The 22,433-nt window shown below is 37.1% G+C and overlaps 1 long non-coding RNA gene across 1 annotated transcript; it reads left to right on the top strand.

The window, feature by feature from the left end:
- Positions 1-3,790: 3,790 nt before the first annotated feature.
- On the top strand, positions 3,791-21,876 carry LOC140143362 (uncharacterized). Its single transcript, XR_011857747.1, has 3 exons — positions 3,791-3,894; positions 5,443-5,538; positions 21,786-21,876. It is a non-coding gene; the product is annotated as an uncharacterized lncRNA (long non-coding RNA).
- Positions 21,877-22,433: the final 557 nt, after the last annotated feature.

Raw genomic sequence — 22,433 nt, 5'->3', positions numbered from 1 at the left:
TTACTCATCTAGCGGGGTCCCGCGCGAAGCGCGGGTATCCCGCTAGTACTTTAAATTCCGAGATCTAGAATGTACAACAATACCTCATTTCAGCATCTTATTTCCCTTAACAAAAACAGTTCATTTTCAACCAGTGAATGTAGACCATTGATTTTATATTAATGTTACGTAATCAAGCATGTGATGTAATTTTCACATGTGCTGTTTGAAAAAGAGATGTACAGTGTTTATGTGATCATAGAGAAATGCCATGAAAATAATACATGTAAATTATGAGATTACAAGTTAACTCTCATTATATACTGACCGGCCCTTTATTGACCGGCCCTCGTAAAAACTGTAAAAAGTGGTTGTTTGATACAATAGTATGCATTTTCAGAAGGGAAATGTCACAAGGAATCCATACCTTTGGGATTCGGAGGAATGAAAAAAAAAAACGAAAACATTTTGGAGAAGAGATCTGGTCCTCTTTTTGCCCTTCCTAATTGGCATCTGTTCATGCCTTGTCATTTTGATTGTCAGTGTATCAATATCTGCATTATCTTTACTCTGTATGGATTATTTTGACTATCGTCAACTAGCCCGTATAAACAGCATGTGCACATGTCACTATAATTATGTTGTAAATATTTCTATTTGTGAGTCTATTCATTCTATTGAAAGCGGATATCGGATTAGAGCTGGTGAAGATATCACAAGTAGTGCAGAACAAACCTCCAGACTCACCTCTAGGATTTTTTCATCAGCATCAGTAGAAATGTCACTATAATTATGTTGTAAATATTTCGAATTGTATTCAAAACATGGAAAACGTAAATTGTTGCAAACATTATGAGTCTATTTATTTTAATGACATACACAAATAACGTGCAGCAACATTACAAATCAGAAATTACTAGTTATGTATGTTAATTTCACATCAAGAAATGTAGGTCTACATTTAAACGTATCAAACTCATGTAAAATATATCAACATTGAAGCAATTTAGTACTAACTTTCAATACTCCAAGATTAGTTTAACACTCATTTATTTCTAGTTTACTGTCTATGCATGTTACCGGTATATTTCCATTTGTAAATAATTTCAATTTTAATAGTGCTATGTGATGCGTGATTTAGCATCATTAGCGCACAAAAAGTAACACACCTGTTATAAATACACCCATTAGCCTCAGAACAAATTAAAAACCTCGGTCGAGGTTTTCCAAAGTTTAAAAAATAACGGTTTGTTAGTGAAATAAGAGTTAGTTAATGAAAAAGAAGAAGTGAAATTTACCCGAAATAGAGTTATATTGAATTAGCTATTGTATCCGCTATTGTATTGTATTGTATTGTATTGTATTGCATTGCATTGCATTGCATTGTATTGTATTGTATTGTATTGTATTGTATTGTATTCTATTCTATTCATAAAAACTAATGCAGGAATCGCGTGAAATCCTGAAATACACATTTATTGCTTGTCTCTACAGCCGGCGTTTCGCAATTATTAAGGCGTATAGCGATGTTAACATTTCGTTCATGCTTCACACCTACTCGTTTATTTACACCCTCGGACTAGCAGTGTTTTTCAAATTCGGACTAGCGCAATGGTTTTCAGTTTCGGACTAGCGCAGTGTTTTTTAGATTCGGACTAGCGCAGTGTCGGATTGAAGGAGTGTTTTAATATTACAAAATTATCACATCACAGAGGTCTACTGCACACAAGAGTCGATGCACTGTACATGTTCACGTAACCTCCTTGAAGTCATTTGCAGAATTGTGGATACCAGGATCGTATTTTGATTCATTGAACCTTCTAATTAGAATACTTTTGGATACCTCAATATTTGATATTAACTAATTAGTTATTAATACCGCTACGATGTTTATGTCATTTAAGCAGTATCCAGAAGAAGAAAAAGAGCTGACCACTTTGTCAAACATCCGACGAACAAACATTTGCACTTTTCTTTCCATTACTGTTAGGCCCTCTATATTGTGAAATACAATATACCGCTAGCTGACGTGTTAGTCCAATATGATAATATTTCTGCCGATGACCCCATGTTCACATTGGCTAAATAAGCTGTATTTTCTTGTCCGCTTTTTTTCCCTCAGATGACTTGACTTTTTGAGGTCATTTAGTAGACTTGCTTAGCAATCGTTTTTGTAATATCCTAACTACAGTTCGCACATTGAAAAGTGAACTTCGACGTACGTGGTGCGACAATTCTTGCCGTACATTTTTTAGTTTATTAATATTCATATTTAGTTTTACTTAAGTAAAACATCTTTGATCCACATGTAGTAGCCATTTTATTTACTGCAGTCTTGTTTCCATGGTGCAGCGCCCGGCGCGGCACGGCCTCGGCGTCACACCGCTGTTTGAGGCGCGACATGGCACGACATACAGGTTACGCGAAAACGCCGCAGTACACGTTACTCAAACGCGATATAATACGGGAAAAAATTGATTTTCTTGCTTTTGTATTTTGACGAATTAAAAAAAAATTTAAAACGGTCTTGAAAATAGCTTTTCTTATGGTTTAAATTTAAATTTGAAGATGACATTAGTGATGAAAACTCAATTTTGGTCACGTAACACTCCGGTGATTCTGCGTGGCACCTTAACGTGGGTGTCAGTGTTCAAATTAAAGTTGAGTGTGCGCAGTCACACGCGGTTTGATTACATGAACTGTATTCATTTTAAAGCAAAGTTGAACACTGATGGCGCAATTTATCTTAAATCTTGTTTGCATCTTTACAAGGGATAGACGCTTGTATAATGACATTAAAACATCAGCAAAATGGGAAACAAACAGCAACATAATTTTCTAAAAAAGCTAAGTTGTATCATGAACTGAAAGGAATAACTCATCTTATTGGGCTAAATGAAACTTATATTATACAAATATTAAGTGTCTATGAGTGTGATGGTTGAAATATAATCACGAGGTGAAAGATGGATTGTTCCATTCCACGAGCCGGAACGGCGAGTGGAATGGAACAATACATCTTTCACCGAGTGATTATATTTCGACCATTACACGAATTCAAGACAGTTAATATTTGTTTTATATCACTCATGCATAAATTCTATTACTAAAATACTATTTAAGGTAGGAAATACATTTTTTCATTAACATAACACCATGTTTTGCCGTGATATACTTCACATTTTGGGGTCCACCCCATTACTAAATTGGCGAGTCCAAGAGTCAGCGCACGGCTTTGCACAGGCGCACTACGGCAGAGCACATGATGGTAAAGACTATCACACGGAGAGGGTGATAGTAAAAATGATAAACAGTAATCAACCAATGAACTGTCTGGAATTTATGTATGAGTGATATAAATGTAAATAGCGCCTTCAATTTGCACACAAACATATAATTTATAGAATAAAAAGTACCACAAAAAGGCAGAAATAGCTGAAAAATTTGATAAAGAATGGAACATCTATGCTAAAATAGCTAAAACATATGTGTGTCTATTAGTATGATAGCTTTGCCCAGGTTTTGTTAGAAAAATTAATAAATGATCTCATCAAACAACCGTGATCACAAAGGGCGTTTACAAAAATTCTACACGTACCATCTGGTTTGCAGTACATGACGTACGTCAATTTTAGTATAATAAAGAGTTTGAGACCTGGCCAATGCGGTGACTCGTTTCTTGTAGACTATTTGTTAGGAAAGAACAATACATCTTATTGGTCAGAAATGAAGTACTGACGGGAATTTTGTTCATAATTTTCATGTGTTATTTTGCTCAGAAATATCACTGAATATCAGTAATATCAGTCACCTGCGACACAACCTGCATCAGTTCAGCTAGAGTAGGCTATCTCGGTGTTTTGACGAAGCATCTGAATTGGCTCTATACAACGACTAATATAATTCTTTGTTACGGTGAGTGCATTACATTAGGCCATCTTAATTTAATAAATTTAGTTCGTCTCAAAGCCCTTCCCAAGTCAAAATCCTAATGCGGAATGCGTTTGTTTAGAGGGTTTTTTTTACTTAACTTTTTTTTTATCTGTGGTACGAGCTTTTTGAAAAGAATAGACAACTTTTTCATCTCTGAAGGAGGTTTCATTGTGGTCAAGATTGAGATTTATAATTTACGCTATCTTGACGTCTGGCGATGTCAGACGTGAGATTTTTGTGTGGTGGATTTAGAAGAAAAATAGCGAAAAAAACCCCGAATAACGCGCAAAAAGCGGGCGATTTTACTGATTTGTCTGTCCTAAAACATTGTTTCTGCATGGATAATGATTAGGAAATTCAAAATCATCTTTGCAACACGTTTATATAGTTTATATATATACCTTGCGTGAATGATTACAAATGAGTGAATACGCTTAGTCATCCAGTAGTTTTAACAGAGTTTTGGAAATAAATATTTCCTTTATTGTTGACAATGTGGCTGAATGATTTAAACTATCATATCATCAATTATAATTATAATTAATAATTATAATTATAATTAATAATTATTAACAATTTCTATTAATTGGCCTACAGTTATATTTTAGCTGCACTATAAAAATCCAAATTCGTCCCAAGGATGAGTAAAGAACATGATTTATACCTCTTTAATATACAACTCGGCATAAAGGTATTCTGTCGGTCGGACATCCGGGCTATCTCTAGTCTCGGGCCCAAACTGCATGTGGCTCACGGTTTGTTATGAACGACAGAAACCGACTGTGAAGGAGGCTACATAGCGATGTTGCTGGAGTGGCATTCAATTTTGGAAAAAACAACACTCGACCATGGAATTTAATTTTAAGTTTGTCAGTATATAAACGGTAAATCAAGTAAGTTTCTTCCACTCTGAAGACTTAGAAACGGTTGTGTGATTCCACTGACTATTTGCGGTCGAAATTTACATAACACAAATGACAGAAATCATCAACAAAAATCGAATCAGGGACTTGTTTTCACTCGAACATCATCAACCGGAAGTGACGTGACATGGACCGACAGAATACTTAAAATTGTAAATTGTATGTTTTGGAAATAAATTATTTCCTTTATTGTTTTTGACAATGTGGCTTAATAATTTAAACTATCATATCCTCAATTATTAAGAATTTCTATTAATTGGCCTACAGGTATATTTTAGCTGCACTATAAAAATCCAAATTCGTCCCAAGGATGAGTAAAGAACATGATTTATACCTCTTTAATATACAACTCTGCATAAAGGTATACTTAAAATTTTAAATAAAAATAGCTGCCAACGAACGTGGCCAAAAACCTCGCCTGACCACTCTGAATATCCAATGGTGCATTCCTTAAATTCAAGAATTCACAAAATAATGTGTTGTACTGAGCTAGACATTATTTATATTCAGAAATTGTATTTGCGTATTTTTTTGGTAATTGTTGTTGCTTTTCTCTTGTATTTTCCGAAGTAAATGTAAATTCACATTTTTTTCTTTTTTAATCCAGGTTTCGCAATCTTAAACAGAGCAATGTTCCGCGGATTCCTAGCTGCACTTGTGAACATCTTGATCCTTAGTGGCACCTTAATAACCGTCGCTCAAGGTAAGTTATCTTTGAATGAAGCCTTCAGGAGTTGTGATTTCCCCAATACGCATCTAAAGTGTATTGCGCCAGTATTAAACCATAGACAGTAGAGAGAAGGGACCCACATCCAAGCTGGCATCTTTTGATCCCACGATGGTTGCGCTTTTGATCCCACGATGGTTGCGCTATATATATATATTGCTCGGACAACATCCTATCATTGGCAAGCTAATATTATGAGGACAACGAAAATTGCCCTTTTTTGAGAAAATAAGACGTTTAAAATTGATATTCCGCAAAAACCAACTTAAGCGGTGAGTTCCTTCGAACGAGACAGATTTAACCTAGAAAAAAGTTGACGTCATGAAATGAGATGTGCCTGCTTTGAGAGAAGGGACTGTAAACATTCTCAATGCACAGAACGTATACTGCTGTTATTCTCAGAAAAAATCTGAATTAAGTATTACAAATTTAACGGTTTTTAAATATATGGATAAAATCAGCCATGGTGCAGTCATGTCTACAGTAGAATTCACCACGACCTCATTAAAAGCTATTGAACCAAGATAACACTCATTGAAAACAGCTCAACTGATTAAATCAGATCTTCTCTGGTTAAATCCTCACAACACATGTGTCTGTTTTACCTGTGCAATGAGCAATGAGCTGGTATTATAGTTTCAGTTGGATGAACGATTATAAAGCCAGCGCAAGGTATACAATAATGTGTGGGCTTTTGTTTACGAAATGAGACAATGGTCTGCTTATTGTTAACCAGCATTCTTGAAAATGAGAAGCATGTATGGTTGCAGACTTAACACGGTTTGAAAATAATGTCTTCATATTTTTGGTGTTATCTGTCGTTTACATATCCTTCCTAAAACACAAAAGTGCGACTATTTCCAAACACCTAAATTAGCTAAAAATTTAGGACATGTTACACAACTATATTTTCTAGAATTTCAGAGAGTACTTTAAATATTGGCCGGTTATTTTTCACACAGTGACGTTAACTAGGCAATTGCCTATTACTTCTAACATACACTATTTGTAAGGTCACGTACTGTGTATTGTGTATAGGAAAACGGACAGTAACTGCAGTATGCCGCTTCTTTATTATAATTCGATTTAAGATCAAAGAAAACATAAACATTCGAATTGCACAAAATTTCAACAATGATTTTTCAAATCCTCACTTTTTCATCACTTAAGGGATCTAAAATGAGCGTTTATTGCTTTTCGACAGTATTTTTTGTGGGACATGAGAGCACCTCAGACTTATCGAATTGCATTCTGAATACGAAGTATGTCTTTCTGATATCAAATAATTTTCATTTTTTGAAAATCATAATATAATACAAATTTTATGACAAATTATAAAAATTTGATATTTTTCAAATTTTTGATATATAACAGTCCTCGAAGTAAATTATATAAATCTAATGATATATTCTTAAAGTGTATGTAGCAGGAGGAAAAGCCGACGGTCAATTGAAAACTTTTATCTTTCATATTGAAGATATGGATTTTTTTCCCCAAAAGACCTAATTTTTTTTGGTGTTTTGGGAAAAAAAATCCATATCTTCTATACGAAAGGTCAAAATTTTCAATTGATTGTCGGCTTTTCATCCCACCTACATAAACTTTAAGTATAAATCATCAGATTTACAAAGTTTACTTCAAGTACCGTTAAATATCAAAAATATCGATTTTTAATGATTTGCCACAAAATGTGTATTAAATTGCGAATTTCAAAAAATCAAAATTATTTGATATCAGAATGACATTCATCGTATTCAGAATGCAATTCGATATGTCTGATGTGCTCTAATGTCCCAAAATAAATACTGTCCAAACGTTCATACCCCAGCCCTTAAGGTTAGCAACAACTTTAAACTGTTGCGATTTGGTAGTTTACAACATCTTGCGAATGGTAGTGAGCTTTGACAAAAATTGAATTGCTCAATTCATAGCGAGCTTGTAGAAGAATCTAAATATCACAGATATATTTTTGTAGGTATTGTAGTTCTTGAGTTATGTTGTAAAACGGGCTGAAACAACAACACTTTTGTAAAACGTAGATAACTCATTAGCAGCAACAAATTAAGCAAGTTTTCAAAGTATATGGTTTGTTGAAAGAAATCCGATTGAAAATAAAAGAGAACATAAGAATTTGATTTTACAAAAATAATAAACAATGATTTTTCAAATCCTCACTTTTTCACCACTTGACTAATAGAAAACATAAGAATTCGATTTGATCAAAAGTTCAACAATCTTTTTGCAAATCCTCACTTTTTCATCACTTGAATAATAGAAAACATAATAATTAAATTTTGCCAAAGTTTCAACAATTATTTTGCAAATCACTTAAACGATATAATACATAAGAATCTATATAAAGAAAAGGAAGTCGCTAAATCTTGACCAGAAGCAGGCTCCGAGATGCTTTCACTTTCAGGTCTGATTTATTCGTACATTGATCGGGTACATATTGCCATTAAACCATCTAACGTTCATTTTTGCAAAACTAATCAATCACTTTAGAAATAACAAAAAAATTGGTCTGTTGCTAGGCCGTTGAGGTCAATAACCTTATTGGTCAGGTCATGACAGCAAACGCGTCAAATGCAAGCGGTGTCCAACACGCGCGGTAAGTGGCCAGTCACGCATCTGCGAGTACACGGCACCATAGTTTCACGCGCATTGCTGTTGGCTTACCGCGAGTAGGCCTACGTACATATACGTGACTGACTGCTTCTCTGAGACAGCGGATCCTGGAATGTGGGAAGGGGGCACACTCTAAGTTTTTGCCGCCACCTTTTTGAATGGCTACGAAGCACCATTGTGTCGCGCACCGTGCAGCGGTCTATGTCCCCTCAGAATTGGAAACTTGGTCAAAGCAAAGGCCTTGAAGCCATTTCGGGGGAACATTGGGTGTAAGCTGATGAAAAGGGGGGGGGGGGCATTGGGTGACAGGTTTACAAAAAAGTCCACTTTTCAGAGGGAATGTTAAAATGTAGCCAACAGAGTCGTTCAACTGTTCAGTATAGCCCGAAAAGATTAAATGTTAGTGTGGGTGAGCCAACTTTAGTGGAACTTTGAAAGTCCACATTTTTGAAATTCTGCGGCCCCCGCAAATAAATCCTGGCTACAATGTAGGCCTAGCTATTAACAACACGGGCTCGCTTAAAATGTTTTGCTGCAACTTTGAAACAAGTTGCTTACATGTTTTATACCATTATAACCCGAAATTGAAACGTTTTCTTGCAACCTCTTCTAACATTAATGTTTTATGTTTGTTGGGATAAAGTTAAAATCAACTATTTTGTCACGAGCTGTTTCAAAAGAAATCTGAGGGATTGAGTGAGTACAACAACATTATCACAGGTCTGGATATTCACTTCACTGAGTATAACAACATTATCACATGTCTGGATATTCACTTAGAGTTCAGCTTCTTTAATATGACAAGAGCTAACATAAAAAAAATGATTATCAAGCTAACATGACCATTACTAATACTGGATGAATAATCTACACCAAGACACCATGATTATCATCACCGTTTACCATGTTTACTAACCACTCCCGTTTTAACCGCTCCCGTTTACTCAACTAGCGGGGACCCGCGCGAAGGAAAATTTGAGGAAGTGAAAAAAAAGAGCAAACATAAGAATTCAATTTTGACAAAATTTCAACCATAATTTTTGTTCATCACTTCGATTTTAACAAAATTTCAACAATGATTAGCCAAATCTTCACTGTTTCATCACGTAAACAATATAATACATAAGAATCAGGCCCGTGCGCAGGGGGGGTCGGGGTGCGACCGCACCTCCCCAAATTTGCAAAAGTATACAAAAGTCCAAAATATAAGAATTTGCAAGCGTAGCGAGCAAAAAAATGTGGGTTTTACGTTTTTAGTTTACTCAACTAGCGGGGACCCGCGCGAAGGAAAATTTGAGGAAGTGAAAAAAAAGAGCAAACATAAGAATTAAATTTTGACAAAATTTCAACCATAATTTTTGTTCATCACTTCGATTTTAACAAAATTTCAACAATGATTAGCCAAATCTTCACTGTTTCATCACGTAAACAATATAATACATAAGAATCAGGCCCGTGCGCAGGGGGGGTGGGGGGGGTGCGACCGCACCTCCCCAAATTTGCAAAAGTATACAAAAAGTCCAAAATATAAGAATTTGCAAGCGTAGCGAGCAAAAAAATGTGGGTTTTACGTTTTTAGGTCAAAAAAGTCCACTTTTCACAAAATCGCCACCTTGGAAAAAAAGTCCACTTTTTCAAAATCAGCACCCCCTCAAAAAATCCTGAATACGGACCTAATAAGAATATCTTAATGAAGGCGCCCCAGTGAGGAAAAGGTGAGAAGTGAAAAAAAATAGAGAAAACATAAGAATTCGATTTTTGACAAAATTTCAACCATAATTTTTTGAAATTCTCAATTTTTCATCACACGGATTTTAAGAAAATGTCAAAAACGATTTTGCAAATCCTCACTTTTTCATCACTTAAACAATATAATACTTAAGAATATCTTAATGAGGGCGCCCCAGTGATGAAAAAGTGAGGAAGTGAAAAAAAAAAATTTAATAACATTTCACCCATTTTAAATCCTTATTTTTTCATCACTTCGATTTTAACAAAATTTCAACAATGATTTTGCAAATCCTCATTTTTTAATCACTTGAATAATAGAAAACATAAGAATTCGATTTAGATAAAATTTCAATGATTTTGCAATTCCTCACTTTTTCATCACTTAAACAATATGATACATAAGAATATCGTAATGACGGCGTCCAGTGATGATAAAGTGAGAAAGTGAAAAAAATATGAGAAAACATAAGAATTCGATTTTAACAAAATGTCAACCATAATTTTCTCTAATCCTCACCTTTTCATCACTTCGATTTAACAACATTTCAAAAATGATTTTGCAAATCCTCACTTTTTCATCACTTAAACAATATAATACATAATAATATCTTCACTTTTTATTTCCCCTATATCGTGCTTCAGCTGAAATTATAGACGAATCCAAATCCACGCATTCCTACACCTGACTAGCAGCCTTTAGTTGGGTACCCGTCGGCTACAATGCACCCAAAATGTGAAATGATTCGGCCTTGGCGGAAATTTTAAACTGCATTCCATCACCCGTTTTACATCTTCCGCGAAAACACAGGTAGACAAAAGAATGATTAAAGTTTACAACAAAATAGGCCCTACAGTTCCTTTCGGCAAAACACACAGCTTCTACATGGTCTATTCGCTGTTGAAGTGACAAAATAATCGGATTAACTACACCATATCAAACGCTACAAATGGATGTACTTGCGAATAAAAGCACTATGTATGAATAGATGCGACTGGATTACCTGCGGAATTATCTCTATTGTATTATTCTATTAACCCTCCTCGTCCTTGCATCTTCTCTAGGTGTTAGGCGGCTTTTATTAGCACAATAGGGCGCTCAAAACACCAGGTTGGTGCTAGCGGCTACCCAAAGATGGCCGACCAAATCCTGGCCATGACTTGGCTCGTTGGATTCGTCTATATAAATAAAAAGCTTCCACAGACACATCAGGCAACAATCTACCATAGTAACACAGTTGTGCATTATGTAGTTAATTGCTAATAATGACTTCAGTTAGCATCCTGGACAACCGATTCTTTTGTTATGCAAGGCTCACTCAGTCATTTAATGAGGCAATACAAACGATCGAATTTGGTGTTGAAATGAGCTAAATTTTTAGTTACACCTTTTCAATGTAAAATTAATTTTCTCGGCCAAATGAAAAGCAATCATTTTCATTTTTTCAGTAAATGTCAGGAAAAATTGTAGTGCTTGATACTGTATTTTTTTTTCAAATTCTACTGTTAAACTTAGGCGTGAAATTTAGTCATTTAGTGTAAGATTTTCGATTTTGATAGGCTTAAACTCTGCCCGCGAGCCTTTTTTTTTTTTTTTTTTTTTTAGCTTTTCAAAGTAAGATAGTTCTCTATTGACCCATTCCATGTCAACTCCAGGGATGTGCACCGCAGCACCTCTTCAATTTTTTTTTTTTTTGTGGTGGTAGATATTGATGAGAAAGAAAAATCCCGAAAATTTGAGCTTCATACTTCATTTCGTTTTCCCGTGGCTTCAATTTGAAATTCAGGGGGGTCAGCGTAAAAAATGTGTCGCAACGCGAAAGACAACATTTGGAGGTCCATAAACGTATAAAGGGAACCCATTACAACTTTGAAAAGTATGTATCCTGGGGTACTTATTTGTGTAGAATTCAAATCTGGCATCAGAAAACTTGTAACTTCTTTACTTTAAAAGATATAGGGCCCTCAAAATGCAACTTCGTCCATACAGGACCAACTTTGGGGGGTCAGAAATCCAAAAGTAAAAATAATTTTACCGTCCATTTTTTTGGCAGTCAGAGCCCTTTGGTAGGATATTACTCTTATCCAATATTGAGCCTATTAGAATACTTTTAGCTGAGATATTACCCATGCAAAACCCCAATTTGTACATTTTGACCCCCCTGAAAACCAGAGATGTATCGTTCGAGTCCGGACTCGGACTCGAGTCCGGATTCGAGTCCACTTTTTGGTTGGACTCGGACTTGGCTCGGACTCGGACACAAAAAGACTCGGCTCGGCTCGGACTCGGACACAAAAGGACTCGGACTCGAAGGCGAGTCCGGTCCGAGTCCAGTCCAATGTCCAATTCTATGTAAAATGTGAAATGATTTTCAAAAAATGTAAAAATAGATGGGGCTGTCAAATCTGTGACCTGTTATTATCCTACATATCCACCAAATTATTTAGATTTATCTGTCACTTAGCAGAATCATATTTTTGTTATCATTTAAAATGAAATAATTGATAATTAATCAAATGCATAATTTTATTAAATATTTGGACTATATAAAAATGTCTACAATGTAAGTCTTCTTTCATGGAACTTTCCAATCCATTAAGCTCTTGAAAGAGAAACATGCACACTGGACCATACATCTCAGCTCCCACTCAGTAGGGCTATAGTTTGCATGTGCTCAGTAAGTGAGTACACATGACATTTGTGTGGGCCAATTTTGAAAATATGTTTAGAATTATAAAGGTGAATTTCTGTTAGTATTATTATTATAATAATGATGATGATGTTAATTTTCTATAATGTATTTGAATATGTTGCAATTCATTTACATGTAATACTGCACACAGCCTATAGGTATGCCAGGCAAACCCCACCTATCTGCTAGTCAGCCAAATTCGCCTAGACACAATACATATTTACATAGAAATTTAAAAGAACAGGTAGGTCAAGTAAACCTACATAAATATGTTGTCTATACTTCACTTGACCCAAATATATGATTTTTTTATGGCGATTAGACACTCGCACATGTAATTTTAGGGATTTTGACCCGGATTTTGATAACAGTTCCACCAGAGAAGATACATCTTCTCTGGTTCCACATAGAAAAGCTGCTATCATCATGAGACTAAGATCTAGAAACACCACCGAAATCCCAGACAAACTAGTACCTAGACCAGTGACTTTGACTCGCGTAGTGAAGCGGACACTGCTTAGCAACGACTTGAACAAGGACGCATACCCGGACGCAAACAAGCAGATAATGTTCGTGTCTACAGAACATGTTGCATTTGACGCGGGCGATAACGGCGCAGTAATCACGCAACCGAAAGCGTCAGAATGTACCCGATTATCTCCGCGCCTAGTAACCCCGTCAATATCACCTTGGATACGGGGCTTCACCTCCCGCTGTGGTAAGGGATGGGCAGTCATAGGTCTAGGTGGTATTTCTATGACCGAAATGCTGTTTTGTTAGCTGAATCTTTTTGATGAAAGTCAATCTTTGACAAGATGTAACTTTGCTACGGAAAATGCTATGACAAAACGGTTTTCAGTTTTGACTTTCTTTACTCTAGGGCTTTAATTTGATATATAAAATGATGCAGTTTGATGGCAAATTTGAATTCACCTGGCATACCTACAGCCTTGTCCCTCTAGGCGCAATTAAGTTAACTGTGGGTTTACATGTAGTGTGCTACACACACACACAAAATACCCCCACATGCCTGCTGTCTGATACAGGTACTAGGCTAGGTGGTCTGATATGTAGTTTTTACCTTCAGGAGTAACCTGTTCATGGACATGGCTTTTGAAGAAAGTGTGTACGGTTGGTTGGTTGAGTCAACAGTGTTGGGTGGGGTTTGGTAGAGTGGTGTGTGGTGTGATGCAGTGAGTGACCTTCTCATCACATTTCTACAATTTTATCATCAAAATGCCATAAAATTATGCGGAAACTTTAAAATTGACCTTTTTCAGCAAATTTGTATTGTAAATTGTTCAAATAAGAAATAAAATATAAAATTTTGCTCCATTTTTGCAAATAATGACCCATTTTTTCAAAATGTTGTACCAAATGACCACTTCTTTCAAAATTGTATACCCAATTACCCCTTTTTCATTTTGTTATACCCAAACTAAGCAATGCCAACAGGTAGATACCTGTCACATTAAAGTTGAATGAACCCCCCCCCCCCCCACCACCACCACCACCGGGCATGGACTCTCACCCCGAGTCCGGACTCGAGCCGGACTCGAGTCCGGACTCAGGTCTTATTTTTGTTGGACTCGGACTTGGCTCGGACTCAGCACCCCTGGACTTGGACTCGAGTCCGGACTCGGACACAAAAGGACTCGGACTTGGCTCGGACTCGGATACAAATGGACTCGGCTCGGCTCGGACTCGGACAAGCTGGACTCGGGTACAAGTCTGCTGAAAACCAATGTCAGACATTTTGATCGACCATCAACTTCAGGTATGTTGAAAATATGTCCTTGGACAACATTTCTGAGAGATATTGGCTTGGGGTCTCGATGGCTTCAACACATCAGTTAGGTTTGCATTCTCCATAGAGTTGTACGTAAGTCATTATACATGCAAAATCAAAAATGTGTACAACTCTATGGAGTAGGCAAACCTAAGTGATGTGTTGAAGCCATCGAGACCCCAAGCCAATATCTCTCAGAAATGTTGTCCAAGGACTTATCTTCAACATACCTGAAGTTGATGGTGGGGCAAATGTCTGACATTGATTTTCAGGGGGTCAAAATGTACAAAAATGTACAATTGGGGTTTTGCATGGGTAATATCTCAGCTAAAAGTATTCTAATAGGCTCAATATTGGATAAGAGTAATGTCCTACCAAAGGGCTCTGACTGGCAAAAAATGGACAATAAAATTATTTTTACTTTTGGAGTTCTGACCCCCCAAAGTTGGTCCTGGATGGACGAAGTTGCATTTTGAGGGCCCTATATCTTTTAAAGTAAAGGAGTCTGATGCCAGATTTGAATTCTACGCAAATAAGTACCCCAGGATATATACTTTTCAAAGTTGTAAAGGGTTCCCTTTATACATTTATGGACCTCCAAACGTTGTCTTTCGCGTTGCGACACATTTTTTACGCTGACCCCCCTAAATTTTAAATTGATGCCACGGGAAAACGAAATGGAGTATGAAGCTCAAATTTTCGGGATTTTACTTTCTCATCAATATCTACCACCACAAAAAAAAAAAAAAAAATTGAAGAGGTGCTGCGGTGCACATCCCTGGAGTTGACATGGAATGGGTCTATTGAAGGATTTTCCCAACTTTCTAACGCACATCACCGTGAGCGATATATCATAGTTTTGTCAGAATTTCCGTTTTCATTTCACTATTTATACTGCCGGCTGACCATTTTTCAAATTCAACGCGTGAAATCTAAGGCTAATATTAGCATTGTGGATCGATATCCCTGGGTTTAATAGGAATACCGGCATAGCCACAGTGTTGCCAGAACTTCAATATAGCAAAGGAATTCCCAGGCCTATAGCGCTCCTACTCATGTTTAAGCACGATGAGTGATTATTTATTTGATCTCATCATCACCGTGATTTTTCTTCTCCTCAAAACAACTTTGCCCAACAATCTTACATGCAATCGGGCAATATTTTAAGCAAAACTTTCATTTACAAAACATAAATATTACGCTGTATGTTTTATGATCAAGCAAACTAGTGTAGTCCCCAGAGGGGGTTCCCATGCACCGAGTGCTTTTTTTTCTAACTTACATTTTTGTAATCCTGAAGGTGTCTAGTAAATGAATGTTGATGTTCCCAAAATTAAATATTGTCCCATGGGGTTCATTTGGCAGCCATCTTGGATTCCGACAAAATTCAATTAAATTGACATAACTTTTGAACTAGACATCATAGGAAGACAAATGACCCCATTTGTCGGGATAATGTGGACATGAGCAATCAATTAAAAGGTTTATTTTCGTGATTTAAACATGTTGGATACATTAAAATGCAAAATATTATGTCCCATGGCGTTCATTTGGCGGCCATCTTGGATTCCGACAAAATTCAATGAAATTGACATAACTTTTGAACTAGACATCATAGGAAGACAAATGACCCCATTTTTCGGGGTAATGTGGACATGAGCAATCAAGAAAAAGGGTTATTTTCATGTTGGATACATTAAAATGCAAAATATTACTACAAATAGTATCTTCAAGGCATACTCGTCTGTATATAATGGGAGCTCGTTTTGGTACATTGAGAAGGATATTTTGATGTTATTGATTTATTTACTATTTTCTCTTATAGGTGCATGACTTAACTTATTATTAGCTAGAACTGGTGTTAGTGAACTAAAAATCGTAGCATAGTAATAGTGAAGTGGTGGATAATCATGCCAAAACGAAAGGGTGATAAAGGTACCGAGTCAGACTCACTGCAGAAACGTCCACCTGTAAATTGTATTTTACATGTGAGTGGTATTGAGCATCTAGATTATACGCCGCTCAGTAAAGTAAGGTGCTCCGCCATGACAAGCTGGCTCAGCTAATTGACATTTGCGACAAAAGACACATTGAACCTCATGATTCACCCTATCACATGGATGATGTCTGTAATCACATTCCGGAGAGTCTTGCTGGTGCAGATCTATATAGAAACAATTATCATCGAGGCTGCTACCAAAACTTTACTTAAAATCATTATCGTTTGAAATGTAGTGCAGGAACTAATGAATCTTCAACATCACAATCCTCTCGTAACCGTAAATTACAATTATCAACTGTCATGCGACTGTTCACTCCAAAATGTATCTTTTGTGAAAGACTGGAAATGAAAGTGTCTGGAAAGACTGAGAGATGCATCAAATTCCCAGCATTCAAGGACAAAGACGGAGCATTTAAGGAGCATAATTGGAAACAGATTGAGCCTCGGGCACTAGAACTAGGACTACTTCGTCTACATAGCATGGTGCAAGGTGAGGACCTGTTTGCAAGAGAGGCGAATTTCCACTATTCCTGTCGCGATTCTTTCAACACGAAGTACACAACTTACCTGCGTGATGAAGCGAAAGCGACAATTGAAACAGAGCAGGATCGTAAAGCTGCTGCACATCTGCTAGCATTCACTGCTGTCCTTGATTTCATTCACGACCGAGTTGTTGGGCAGAAGGGGTTATGTTACTTACATCGCTGAGTCTTCTGTACAATCATACAAGAGTTTGAAAGAAGTGGCTTCCCCAATCCAGAGTACAGAGGTGACAAGCTGAAGGTCCGACTTGAGAACCATAATATTCATGACTCGATCACCTTTACCAAGTTTTATCCGGGTGAGGATATCACCTACAACCTGGTCTACGGCGCCATCATCTCTGTCGCAGACGCGGTGACGTATTCATATAAGCTGGGGTTCAAAGATAAGTATAAGGATGTGGCCCTGTTTCTTCTACCAAACTACCAAAGCAGATGCTGCACTAGTATCGGGCACCTCTATGGAAGGAAACAACTCACCACTATCTTCAGTAAGCTGGGTCACTGTGAGACATGCAATTTCGCCTTAGGAACTAGAGACAGTGATGGCCAAGGCTCTTGATAAGGTTTCCACATAATACTCCTCAGATCATTACCAGCAAGGGAAACAACGTGTTTCATCTTGTATGGGACAATCTAAACAAAACAATGATGAATATCCATGGCTAGAATGTTGTGAACAGCACTGGTGTGATAATTATACAAGATGTGAAACCCGGGTTTGATACCACTAACCAGGATCGAACTCTCCTCTCTACGCGCTCCCTGTTCACATCTGTGGAAGCTATTGGGAGAAGCAACCTGTCCCAGGGTTTGGTGGCTGATCTCATTACCAGTGGCTGCCTACGTAGTGTATTGACAGGGAAGGCATATGCAAAAGCACTGTTCTGCCTCTTAACAGTCGGTGAAGCCGATGAAGCGCTTGTTAATTGAGCAATTCATTGAGGAGGAGAACGTTGAGGTCACCAACCCCAAGACCTTGCTGAATCTTGTACAGACATGTACTCCTCGTGAGACCCTCGACCTCGCTTTACAGGACCCCTCCATTTTTACCATGCTTGTGAAGTATGTCACATATGAAGACAAGGACATACTCCTGACCCACTTGGATGGTGGGTGAAGGGGTGATGGATAGGGGTGAAATAGTCGATAGTTGACTTTCTTTGGGGTTTCACACCGGTAGCTGAGAGGAAGTCACCAAACCCTGGGACAGGCTGCTTCTTCCTACTGCTTCCCGTGTAAATGACCAGACACGATATTCTTTGAGATGCATGTTGAGTACATTTCGCTATTTATCATATCAGGAAATTTGGGCCCGACTTGACTACAGATATAAACAGAAGCCATGGTCTCGGGTATATCTACGCTCGTAGAGAGGGAGAGTCCGATCCTGGTTAGTAGTGGTATCAAACCCGGGTTTCACATCTTGTATCATTATCCCACCAGTGCTGTTCACCACGTTTGGCCCATGAATATTTGTCATTGTTTTGTTTAGATTGTCCCATTCGAGATGAAACACATCATTTCCCTCGCCGGTAATGATCTGCGGAGTAAGGGATGTGGAAACCTCATCAAGATCCTTGGCCAGCACTGTCTCAAGTTCCAAGGCAAAGTTATATGTCTCAGTGTCACAGTTATATCCAGCTTACTGAGAATAGTGACAAGTTGTTTGCTTCTATAGAGGTGCCGGATGATAGTGCAGAACAGTATGTGCTTTGGTAGTTTCCAGTCACCGCGTCTGCGACAGAGATGCTGCCGCTGTAGACCAGGTTGTTGGTGATACACCCTTTGTCACCTAGATGAAATTTGGCATAGGCGATCGAGTCATGGATAATGTGGTTCTCAAGTAGGACCTCCAGCTTCTCATTTGCCTCTCTTGCAAGGAGGTCCTCACCTAGCACCATGCTATGTAGACGATGTAGTCCTAGTTCTAGTGCCCGAGGGTCAATCTGTTTCTAAGTAGGCTCCTTAAATGCTCCGTATTTGTCCTTGAATACTGGGAATTTGATGTGTCTCTCAGTCTTTCCAGACACTTTAATTTCTAAAAAACTAAACTCTAAAAGATACATTCTGGAGGAACAGTCGCATGACAGTTGATAATTGTAATTTACGGTTACGAGAGGATTGTGATGTTGAAGATTCATTAGTTCCTGCACTACATTTCAAACGATATTAATTTTCAGTAAAGTTTTGGTAGCAGCCTCGATGATATCCAATTGTTTCTATATAAATCTGCACCAGCAAGACTCTCCGGAATGTGATTACAGACATCATCCATGCGATATGGTGAATCAAGAGGTTCAATGTGTCTTTTGTCGCAAATGTCATGTAGCTTGTCAGTGGCGGAGCCCCTTACTTTACTGAGCGGCGTATAATCTAGATGCTCAATACCACTCACATGTAAAATACAATTTACAGGTGGACGTTTCTGCAGTGAGTCTGACTCGGTACCTTTATCACCCTTGCGTTTTGGCATGATTATCCACCACTTCACTATTACTATGCTACGATTTTTAGTTCACTAACACCAGTTCTAGCTAATAATAAGTTAAGTCATGCACCTATAAGATAAAATAGTAAATAAATCAATAACATCAAAATATCCTTCTCAATGTACCAAAAAGAAGATACTATTTTTAGTAATATTTTGCATTTTAATGTATCCAACATGTTTAAATCATGAAAATAACCCTTTTAATTGATTGCTCATGTCCATATTATCCCGAAAAATGGGGTCATTTGTCTTCCTATGATGTCTAGTTCAAAAGTTATGTCAATTTCATTGAATTTTGTCGGAATCCAAGATGGCCGCCAAATGAACGCCATGGGACATAATATTTTGCATTTTAATGTATCCAACATGTTTAAATCATGAAAATAAACCTTTTAATTGATTGCTCATGTCCACATTATCCCGAAAAATGGGGTCATTTGTCTTCCTATGATGTCTAGTTCAAAAGTTATGTCAATTTCATTGAATTTTGTCGGAATCCAAGATGGCCGCCAAATGAACGCCATGGGACATAATATTTTGCATTTTAATGTATCCAACATGTTTAAATTATGAAAATAAACCTTTTAATTGATTGCTCATGTCCACATTATCCCGAAAAATGGGGTCATTTGTCTTCCTATGATGTCTAGTTCAAAAGTTATGTCAATTTAATTGAATTTTGTCGGAATCCAAGATGGCCGCCAAATGAACCCCATGGGACAATATTTAATTTTGGGAACATCAAAATTCATTTACTAGACACCTTCAGGATTATAAAAATGTAAGTTAGAAAAAAAAAAGCACTCGGTGCATGGGAAACCCCTCTGGGGACTACACTAATCTGTTTGGAACACACTTCCATATAACCTTGGTAACGCCCCCAGACTTTCGTTATTTAAACGCCAGCTTAAAACCAATCTTTATAAATGGATTGTTTTTTAATGTTTGTTTGTAAATTTCGTGCTTTACGCGCTTTGAGTTCCTCATCAGAGATTGTGCCTTATAAGAACCATTCATTATCATTGTTAACTTAAACAGGTTTTTGTTTTTTAACAAAAACCTGTTCAAGCAATTATTTAAAATTGCTTACCTAAAAACAGAATAACTTGGATGTTAATACTTGACGTAGTGTTTCAATTGTCACGAAGGTGACTGGGTATGGTTCTTTTTGTTTGTGTTTGTTTGAAACTGCTTTTGGAAACCCACCGAAAGTCATAGGCCCTAATGTTTCCCTACATACACCCCCACTACCCACCGCACACACCTCTGCACTCACCCCACCCCATAGGCCTACATGCACATGATATTACATAATAATATATAGCATAGCTATACATTTAGGTATACGCCTACATGTCAAATTAAAAACAAACCCGAACACAAGTCTGAAGGGTGTAATGAAAATGGCAACCCGCAATGGGGGGGGGGGGTAGGTCATACAAAATTCACCTGGAGATAGGAGGGACAGAAGATTATAATCCCGTATAATAACACGGTAATTTTTCTAGGTTTGGACCGTGGATTTTCCCATGGACCTCAAGCGTGCGTCTCTTTTAAGAGAAAATACGGACTAACATAGGTAAACAAACAAACAAACAAACAAACAGACAAAATGGTTTTCATAATCATGGAATCCATATAAATTGAAATTGCAGGCTATCACGGGAGCAAATTTTTAAAATTCACCTCATTTACCAGAAAACCCAATTGGGGATTTTGGCTACTAAATCGCTGGTCGGGCAATATGCTTTTCAATGGAAAATTGCCCTGGATGACAACAATGAAAATATCGACTATTTCTGCTGGTTGCGCACGAGATAAAAGTACTGAGTTTGACATTTTCGGAGCATGAAGGGAAAAAGGGTAAAATAAAAACGGAAATTCTGACAAAACTATAATATTTAGACCCACACGATGTGCGTTACAGAGGTGGGAAATATCTTTCTTTATCAAACTATATTAGTTTGAGACGCTAAAAAACCAATTCCGTAAAAAGCTCGCGGGCGAATTCAAGGCCTATAAAAATCAAAAATATCACACTAAAAGACACAATTTGATGCTTAATTTTAACACCAAGATTTAAAAAAAATGTATATCCAAGCACCAAGTTTCTAACTGATATTACTGAAGAAAAAAAAATATTGCTTTATATTTGACTGAGAAAATTAATTTCATAGCAAAAAGGTGTATCTCTGAAATGTGCTGATTTTAACATGTATCGATCGACTTTTAGCGCGACTAAGCATTTCTAAAGAATTGGTTGTCCAGGTGGCTGACTGACTTCACAATAGAGAAATGTTATGTTCCTACTAAGCATGATATAAGGTTCAATTCTTATACACACCAGATACCAACGAATGTTCAAGTACCCCGTGTGTGAATGGCGCTACATGTACAGATCAGGTCGGTGGCGTATACACGTGCTCATGTGTTGCGGGTTACACAGGAATCCATTGTGAGACAGGTAAGTAATATTAATAACGTTATACTGTCAAATGTATGGTTTTACGTAATCTGTACAAATATTTTGAAAAAGCTCATTATTTTACTTTTATAGGCCCTACACAAGGTTCTTTTTTTTTCTTTTTATTTTAAAGTTATTAATTTTTCAGGCCTTACAAATGATTTCTGGTAACATCGTACACCTAGACGACTTGTGAAATATTTTTTTAAAATTATTGTCTCAAAGTGACTGCCAAAATGATATTTTCTCAAACGTACTCAATTTTTTTTACTCGGCGTGATATTTCACACTCACTGACTAGGCCCCCTCTTTGAGTACGCCAATGTTGATCAAATTATAGAACTAATAAAAATTCCTTTAAAAGGAATAGAGCGGGCAAATGAAAAATTGTCAAGAGAAATGAAAGAATAAGTAACTCTTCACAATTATTTAAAACAGGGAAAATATGACACAACATCGATTTCCAATGGGGGAATAACGCCAAACGTATAAACAAAGTTAAAAGAGTTTTTAACTTTATACGTTTGTTAT

This window comes from Amphiura filiformis, unplaced genomic scaffold (genome assembly GCF_039555335.1).
Source record: "Amphiura filiformis unplaced genomic scaffold, Afil_fr2py scaffold_21, whole genome shotgun sequence".
Taxonomy (NCBI): Eukaryota; Metazoa; Echinodermata; class Ophiuroidea; order Amphilepidida; family Amphiuridae; genus Amphiura; species Amphiura filiformis.
Note: the sequence above shows the minus strand (reverse complement) of the source record. Positions and strands in the feature narration are given on the sequence as shown.